Genomic DNA, 10174 nt, shown 5'->3' on the forward strand with positions numbered 1-10174 from the left:
TAGTTTACTTTTTCCTCTTTCTCTGCTTTCTCTTCTGTGACTTCTGCTAAGGCTGCTTGAATTCTCTTTCATTCAAAGCAGAAGTTATGAGAGTGACCAATTTATCACATTTGAAATATCTTACTTTGGACCAATCGTGTTTCTTATATGATTTCTCAAATTCCCTTTTATTATGTTTGAATTTTCTTTTCTTGTTAATCTTGATTCTTCTTGTGTGCATTCATTTTTTAGTAATTCAAATTTAGGAAGCTCAGGTCGGGAGCTTAGACCTCGAATAAATGTTTCCCAAGAATAAAGAAGTCCTCTTAATGCTATCATACTAAATTCTTTGTCAACAACTCGATTTTTTATTGTTGCAAGTTGATCTTTTAATTCTGAAATTCTTAAAAAATAGGATGTAATTGACTCCCCATTATTCATTTTTATGTATAGTAGATCTTGTTTCAGAGTTAGCAATCTACTAGTATTGTTGATTTCAAACATGTCTTTGATAGTAGAGAACATCTCAAATGCAGTCTTAAGACTGGATATAGAGGGCAGAATATGATCTTTTACAAAGTCCACTATAATTTTCATGGCCTTGTTATTGTGTCTTTTCCATGTCATTTTCTCTGGATAATTTTCAGGCATGGATTTGTTTGTTTCTATGTATTTCTCTAATTCCATTTTCTTTAATATTATCATGACTTGAATCTTCCATGATGAAAAATTTGATGCTCCCTCAAGTCTATCCTCTAACCTTACATGATTCACTATTTTGATTTTGTGGATATAATTTTAAATTTTATAGATCTGAGATTTTAGATTTAATTCTGAATAATATAGTTTCTTATCAGAATGGCTCTGATACCATGTTAATTTTAGAGATCTCTGATAGATAAAACTGTCATAACAGATTTGAATAACAATGAATATCCTTACTTGGTTGATTACAGAAACTGAGGAGTAGATCTTCGTCTTTGAATTGCAACCAATATATCTTGATCTTCAGATTATAATATCAATGGAGAATCAACAATTCTGAATGTGTTAACCTGCAGGGAGAAGAATGCAGATCACTGGGACTTGTATTGCCGTGGATTGATATTTGTCCCATCAATCTGATCGCATATATATAACATAGTGGAGAGTCATGTCTCCGTAGAGTCATGCCCCTGCAGGTGCATGATTAACATTAGTTTGTTTAATTTTCACATGTAATCCTTTTGTGATCGGTGGTAGACTATCAGGTCCCCCGATAATAATAATAGTCAATAACTGTACAGTTTGTAATGTGAGCATTTCAATGTATCTACACACACACACACACACACACACACACACACGTGTGTGTGTGTGTGTGTATAAAATCTGTAGAACAAAATTCACATAACCATTTACATTACTTCAACTGACGCTATACATTAAATCAAATTGGGGTGGCTTCACTCCCCAGGAACACGAGTAAAGTGCTTAAAAGAGAGTCCACCATCCCAAAATAATGTAAAGCTTGAATGAGAAAAAAACCATCAAGCTGTCATTGGTTAAAATTACTCGTCTCAAAAGACCCTACCAGGAATGATTTATTGTCTAGTGCAAAGGACTAACCCGATTCCTGGGTAAATATTAGAAAATGGCACACAAAATGTCCAAAATAAATCAGTTGTCTGTGTACTTGATACAGATCAGGGAAAAAAGTAAATATGACTCTAAACAAGAGGTCGCATACAACCACACCACTGAGAATTACCAGTATGTTATACTGGGATAATTTCGGACCAGCTTTGCAGTGAAATGATTCTGTAGACTACAGTATTGGGCAAAACATAGTGCTCTTTTTCAGTGGATTCAACAGAGTAAATTCTAGGCTTATCTACAATAAAGTTATTCGGTGGATTTTAAAATCTAATAGTAACACTTGCCAAGATAATTTAGGTAAATTAGTATTAATCTATGGCTTGATTTGATTGACCCATAAAGACTCCACTGGTGGGGAATGTTTTTTTGCTGAATGCAACCATCCAACACGTATTAGGTAAAAGGTCATAATTCAGCATGAATTTTGAAGATGGAATACAACAGACAAAGCAACTCGATAATTATTTAATTAGATGTCATAACAATTTGGAAAACGAAATTTAAATATGGGATTGATCAAGGAGTCCCATAGATCTGCATCACTAGAATTATTGGAGGGGTGTTACTTAGAAAGATTTGGAGCAAATCTGCAATAAAATGGTCCCAGAGATTTTACAAAATGAAATCATACCAAAAGAGAAAAATGGAGTCATCGATCGTGAAAAAAATTGAAAGATATTCATACATTTTCTACCAATCTGAAATCCTTGATTCACCAGGGTGTTTATTATGAAATCAGAAAATGAGGAAAAAAATGAAAAGGGAAAAGGAAAATCTTAACTTAAAAATTTTAAAAGTCAGGGTGATCTATAGATCAAAACGGATGAGCGACAGAAAAGCACATATAGGGTACAGTAGTCATACCCAATAACTAATCAAGTAAGATATCTATAGGTATAAACAAGGCCAATCTAGAAAATATAAAATATCACCATTTGAAAAAAATGAAAAGATGAATTTCCCTGGCTGGGAAGAGCACGCTAATAGTCACAGAAAGATACAGAAAACAAATCCCACGTGTACAGCATAATATAACCTATACAATTGTAAAGGAAAAACAAAATTATGTAAGTGAATTACAAACATAATTGGTGGATTCAATACCCTCATTCCTCCAGACATAAGCCCAAGAAGATCCATTTATGGTACACACTAGTACAAACAGAATTTCAAAGTCTTCAATGAAAAATAAAATAATACACAAATATGCATGCATATAAGCATTAACAAACATGTACACAAAACATTTTGAGCTTCCTCCTATTCTGTCTGACCACTGGTCACTAGACCATGTATAACCCTAACTGTATTCTGCAATCACATGAATTTTAGAAAACCAGCTGAAAACTGACCTCTATATCAACAATATAACCAGTTTGCAGGACATACCTTGTATAGAATATTTGATTTTGAGTCTCGCGGGAAGCTCCTTTTGATCTCCACGATTCGAGGAGAGAGTAAACTATTATTATTAAAATTTTGTGGAACGTTGAGCAAAGCTTAAATAAGCAAATTGAAAAATGGGTTGAACGTTGAGGAAACGAGAAGAACCCTAAAGCTTCAAGAAAAGTATCAAAGTGGCAGGTAGGAAGGTCTTTTACGTGTGCAGTTGTCTATGCTAAAACGTGTACGAATGGAATCCAGCAACGACTGTATAGAGCCATGTGGTTTGATTTTAGTGGAGATTCCCTGAATCTATTGAAACTGCCATATGAATCATTCTGTTCCCATTGATATTTCACCGTAACTTGCGTAATTTTTCCTTGTTTATTAGGTCTGGTTATGCAGAAAATCTATGCTAATTTAGTGGCGAGCATTTGTCATTTAGGAAGCACCAACGATTAAATGCTCACTTCATTTGGGAGTTAATGTTGTTATTGGACGTAATATATTTTAATGTGTGGAAGAGTGGATGGCTTAAACACCAGTCTTAATATTAAGGTCTGATTACTACACTAAAAATGTTAAATAGTTAAAGTTGACTTAGAATAAGTTTAATTTTTTCTTAGTTCTTAGTGTGTGATGTTAAAGAGTGATAGTTGAGGTGTTTTGATTGATGACAATGGCTTATTTTTTGTGGCAATGTTAGATTTGGTCATTTATAATAGTTCGACTAGATGGGTAAATTGAAGTTGCTCACAGAAGTTTGATCTCATGGATTGCATAAATCTACTTGCTCTTCTAGATGGCAAAGTCTACGAATTTCACTTACAATACTTAGAGTAGTATAAGTGTGGGGGATTATCCAAATTGCTCAAATATCTTGTGTGAGAAAATGGAGAATATTTTGATTGGTGAACAAGTAAGACAAAAACAACTTAGGGCCCGTTTGGTAGTTGGAATTTGACTAGAATTAGAAAAGTTCGCAACTCGAATGCATGAATTCCTTATTTGGTAGTAACTTTAAAAAAATAGAATAGAATTGGATTTATGCTATACTAATTTCACCTTGAAATGGGCATGTGACTCTTCAATCTTGAGAGGTGGAATAAGAATTCAATTCCTATTCCACCTTTTTTATAAACTCAATTTAATCTTCTATTAAGTTCATGGCTTTTGTGTAAATTGCAAATAGATGTAATTTCATGTTCTATTGGGTCTATGGCTTTTGGCATAAATTGCAAATAGATGTTTCTTGCGTCCACTACTATTTGGAGGGAAAGCATTATTGTTTGGAGGGAAAAGAAAATCCATCTATTGCAAAGGCGACAGAGGCCATCATTCGCATGCACCCTTGTTTGCCGACAAAGGTCTCCATTGTTTTTTGTTGGTAAGGATGTTGTCATTGTCACATTGGGTTTTTGTATTTCCTATTGTTTACGATTGTATTCACCATTTTTTGTAGACGACAGAGATGTTGAGGACATCTTGCACGTCATTCTTCACCAACGACCTTGAAGACTTCACAGTTTGCCAATATATCTGGTATCATTTAAATTTCTACTTGCTCTTCTTGTTGTAGGTTAATGTTTAATCATTTTAGGGTTTTGTATTTTTTGAAATATATGTGTGCTTGCTACAGCTTAGATAAAGTTGTGTATTTTAGTTGTTTCAAGAATAATCTTTAAAGTGGTTTTTGAATTAGGTTGTATTTTTTTAATGGATAACCTCTTCTTGAAGCATTAGGTTCAATGAGAAATATGTATTTAATTTGTATGGCCAAGTGTTTGCCAAGGAATTACCAGCACCATCAAAAGTCTAAGTAGTGATTTTCCAAAACATTGTTGAATGTATTTCCTCTCTTTACACCTCCTCGTTCATGCCTACTTGCTTTCTTGATTTCATAAAAATCTTTGAAGATCAAATTGTTGTGTATGGCAAGGCTTAAGGCATAGTATGCATTATGAAGTTTTGTCATATCTTCCTCTAAATCAAGTTGTTCTTCCCCAACACCTACTGGTGCTTTTTTGTCCAATAACTTAGCCCTGAAGGTAACTGAAGCTTTCCTACAAGTAACTGAAGCTTTTCCTCCATCAGAACTACTACCTTCAACATTATTTTGAACTAGCCTATCAACACTTAGTAGTTGGTTCATTCCTTGTAAAAATTGAACCACCTCTCTCATGGTATCCCTCGTGCTAGTATGGATCTATCTATTCCCCTTAATTTGCCTCATTTTTGTCATCTCTGATCCTTTTCACCCATTAATCCTCAAGTTGGTAGAATGCCAAGCCCTGATCGTGATGCCTAGTTGGTTCTTCTATGATTCCAACACCATAAACAAGACAAAAGCAAACTAGTTGCAAATATATAGTTTCAGTGCAGTAAAAGCTATTACTTGCAAATACAAATTGATTGCCAGATTCTAATGAGAACAAATAATTAGAACAATTAATTTAAAAACTCAAATTGATTGCATGATCTTACTAGTTCAATACACTTTTGAGGCTACAGACCAGAAGTTGCCTTTCACTTAGAAATATTTTATAGCTAATTACAGTGCTTGTAATATGACCTGGCAAAGGTATTCTCTATAACAGATATACCTCACAGGCTAGAGAAGTTTAAGATATGAAAACATTAATTTATATTTTCTTTACCAATGGGAGATGATGTGTAACTCTGTATGTAACTTTGTCTTTAGTAAACATCGATTAATTAATTCCCCCTTGTACATTGATTGTATTAAACTTCTCTATCAAATTATGATCACTTATTTTATATGGAATGCCCCTTTATATGTTGTTGGTCACATAGACTAATCTTAGAAGGGGTCATGCCATTACTCATTAATTTCACATGCAAAATATTATTGTTCTATGCTTCAATAATTGGAAAATGAAGTGTGATGGGTTGTGATAAGAAAATACTTGTGCATAATAACTCTTAAGAAGAATAGTTGTTCAGTCTTGAATAAGTTTTTGAGTTGTATTCACATGTCATGGCTCTTTTAATGTTCCATATCTGCTTGTTGATAGAAAAACCTAGGACAATCATAAGGAGTTGCTAAAAGAATTCACTGACACAAAATCACTTAAAATAATTGATTTTATGCTTACCTGGTGTTGTTTTTACACCATGAAAGCTATTTAGAAATTGTTGTTACAACAGAGCTCATAAGAAAAGAATGGAACTACGCTGAGCTCATTTACCATGTTGATCAAACCATTAATATCTATATAAGTACAAATGGAGACTATTTAAGTCTATGTTGTTCATGAGTTTTAATCTCTGGTCACTTTTGTATGTGTCGTTGTGTTTTTGATTTTAGGTTTTATGGTAATTTTAGACATCTAAAATCATATATCAAAATGTGTGACATTTAATTTTTCGTATGAAGCAACTTAGAATAACATGAATAATAATAAGAAAAAGAAAGAAAGTTTCATTGGCAACAACACATATTACTATTAGGAGGCACAATAAAAATATAACCAAAATATTTGTTACTAAACTACATACAGAATTTAGTTTAATAAATTTTCTCCATGGTTTACTTGTGTAGAAAGATCTCTATGAGCATTAAGGGCCTTGCATGAGGCACAAACATATTTGCTATATTGATTGAGCCCCTTGAAGCTCTTTGAAATATTTGTTTATTATGTGTTTTTAGGTCATTTAGATGGATCTTCACAATGATTTAAGGATTTATGGACTTATAGCTAGGAAGAATAGAATCACTGTTATTATTGTAGCTTCTCTTGTCACCCTTGCAATATCCATTGTAGCATCTGCATAAAAAGCTAGAGGAAAGAGATGTGGGTGCAGAAAGGATGAAATTTCATTTTATAAGCATATTATCCATTTAAATGAGATTGATTGTCATGACCAAATTTGCATGAGCAGGAATACCTTCTTTTGTCTAGTGAACATTCTTAGGATAAATGGGAGATTTACAAATACGATAAATATATTGTTAGAAGAAAAATCAGTAATGTTCCTCAATACTCTTGGCCACAATTTGAGGAATCATAAGATTGCCCATAATTTTGGTCACTTGGGTGAGACAATAAGTCAACACTTCCATAAGGTATTGAGAGCTATATTAGCACTACATGTTGATTACTTGATCCCTGTTGCTCCAAACACTCCTCCTAAAATTCTTGGGAAGGAACATTTTGATCCCTACTTCAAGGTAACTCTCCTATTAGTACATATTTGATTTTTTTTACTTTAGATTCTACTAGTGCCAATAAAAGTATAAATTATGTTTTTGTAGGATTGTATTGCAGCAATTGATGGATCTCATATACCTGTTACAATTGATGTGGACATACAAACTAAATATCATGATAGGAAAGGCAACCTATTGCAAAATGTTACTGGTGTGTGTTCCTTTTATTATAAGTTCCAATACATTCTTGCTGGTTGGGAAGGGTCAACTACAAATAGTTGTGTTCTTGCTTCGACTCTCTCCAGATCAGATCCAATGTCAGTTCCCCCTGGTATGCAGCATCATCTTGTATATAGTGTAGTTTATAAGAAATGTGTGAAGGTTATGTCTTCACACTTTATGGGAGTTTATGTAGGAAAATATTTTTTGGTTGATTTTGGATATCCAAATGTACCAGGATTTCTTGCCCCTTAATCGTTGTATAGGCTACCACCTAAAGGAGTTTTCTAGAGCAAATTTGATGAACACTCCATAGGAGTTATTTAACCACTACCACTCCTCACTTCATAATACAATAGAGCATACATTTGGGATTTTGAAACTGTGTTTTCCTGTCTTGAGGCATGCAACATCTTATGCAATCATGACACAAACAAAGATTGTAGTAGCATGTTGCATATTGCACAACATCATTGCGATAAAAGATGACTTTCCATCAGAAGTTGAAATTGAAGAGGATGATGAGTGTGAGGGGGTAAATGTACTAATACTTCAGACATATGGGATAACTCAATAGGATAGAGATGATTGGGGGAAGTTTTGAGATGAAATAGCATGGAGGATGTGGGAAGACGACAGATCTCGAGATTAGTTTTACGCGATGCATATTATACATTTTGTTGTATAATATAAATTGAGACACATTTATGACTACCTTGACAATTGAAGTGTATTTGAATAGCTTGAAATATTTGGGAAGTTTCGAGATGAATGAATGATTTGAATTCAAGAATTTGGTGTATGTTTATGTTTTTTGAATAAATAATGATCTAGTATATGAATAAATTAATTGTGTCAAGGTATTTTAATATCATCTCTTCAAGGTTATGTGAAGGTAGCATACAAGAAATGTGTGAAGGTTACATCAAGGTATTTGGACATTACTTGTTTAGCCATATTACATGAATGATTAAAAGAGATTAAAATAGTAAATATACTTCTTCAATATTTGTAACTAGTTTTTGGTCCTTGCAAAATATGACTTGTTAAATGCAAAATAATGCTCGTAATAATGTCTTATGATGTATAGAGCAACATGGACTTCTATTGCCCTACTTTTTGACTTTCAATGTGTGTAGTAGGTTGATTCAATCTAATATATGGTATATAGTATCAGCCACACCCCACAATCTCTCACCATTCCATTATGTCTCAATCATCAGTTTCTAGAAGGTAAAGAATCCTACACTTACTACAACATGCAATGCTTTAGCTCACTTATTCTTGCTTCCATTATTGACTTTCATGAAATTATTGGACATTCAAACATAGTATGTAGAGATTCAATGAATGTATAGTGGATGGTTGGAGGTTATTGAAATTTTTTAATTTTGTCTATACAATTATGAATACATCTTTTCCATTATCAAATGCAGCAACCAATACAATAGTTGATTTAGATTTTATTTTCTACAGTCTAATTGATGTTTAATTTCTACTTAAAGAAAGACATTATGATAGGTCCTTACAGTTCTCTACAACTCATTTCCTTAACATTTTTTTAGCTCTCCATGGCCTCAAAAACTTCATTGTTCTTTCTTTTTGAGACCTCTATAACCAAGCAATCCAGCCACTAGTTCCTTCAATTTAGCCACCGATTCCTTCAATCCAGCCCAAAATCTCATCATTCTAGATGAACTGATGTATGGGTTTGCTGAAATGGTTGATCTAGGTTTCTGTAGTATAATTCAGGATTGGAATTGCAATTGGATTGTCATGTTCCTTCTAACATTTCCTTTAACTCGTTTTTGAGTTTGGCCAAGGCTTCATCAAAAGGAATATTTTTTTTTTGGCTCTGCTCAATGATCTAGGCAACTCCCTCTATTAACCTTCTCAGTCCCTCAATTCAAGAGGTCCACAAATTTAAAATAGTAACCTATGTGTTTCTGAAGAAACTTGGTAAGATTTCTAGCTCTATCGTTAAATATGTCTTCATTCTTTAATTTCCAAAGAGTCCATATTATTCCCACAGTTAGTATAGACTAAAAAACATCCATCTATTTCTATGACTCACGAGTTTTTATTTGAAATATGTAGAAGATTGAATTATAGTGCAAATACAACTATTTCAATGGCTCATGAGTTTTCCATTTAAATTATGTGGTGGATTGAAGTTATAGTGCAAATAGAGGCCATAAATACCACTACAATTTATGCAGGAGAAGATGCCACAAGTAAAAGATGTTTTCTTGGTTCAATAGGTGTATGCCATAGTTGCAAGAGGAGTTTGCTCCAATATGTAGTTTCCATGTTCAGCTTCTATTTGGTACATAGCTCAAGAGTGTCATGGTTGTCTGTGAGGATTTTATTATATTTGGCTTTTATAAATGGAAGTATGATGGCATTTGAGTCAAGAGATTCTCTCTTCCTTGCATTCACACAAAATCTCAAGCTTCAACCCTTTACAAGCCTACTTTATCATCATTATGTTGGTTTTTTCAGTGAGATTGTGGGAGGTCAAATTTATGACACAATTCTTGCCATTGGTTAAATTTCCATCCTAGATAATATTTAAAATTTATTTGATACCTTTTCCAGTCCACTTTTCTTGTCGAACAACCCTGTAATAGTGGTATTGGCTTATCACCATGTCTGAGATTCCACCATATTGACTTTATCCCACATATCATATTATTTTTATTCAAATTTCCTTATAGCAAGTCATCAATGTGAAGTCCCTTCCAAGATATAACACTTCACTGGGATACTCCGAAAGTGTGGCTT

The 10174-nt window shown here is 33.4% G+C and overlaps 1 protein-coding gene across 4 annotated transcripts in view; it reads right to left on the reverse strand.

Moving 5' to 3' along the window:
• The window catches only part of LOC149575720 (uncharacterized), a 102804-nt gene extending 99322 nt beyond the window's left edge, over positions 1-3482 (reverse strand). For all 4 annotated transcript variants that reach the window (XM_089815493.1, XM_089815494.1, XM_089815495.1 and 1 more), the window contains exon 1: positions 3007-3482. The gene's annotated coding sequence lies outside the window, so the exon portion shown is untranslated. The remainder of the gene's footprint in view (positions 1-3006) is intronic.
• Between the last annotated feature and the right edge of the window lie 6692 nt (positions 3483-10174).

Source organism: Cupressus sempervirens, chromosome 2, assembly GCF_028749045.1.
Source record: "Cupressus sempervirens isolate cs-2001-9-10 chromosome 2, ASM2874904v1, whole genome shotgun sequence".
NCBI classification, from domain to species: Eukaryota; Viridiplantae; Streptophyta; class Pinopsida; order Cupressales; family Cupressaceae; genus Cupressus; species Cupressus sempervirens.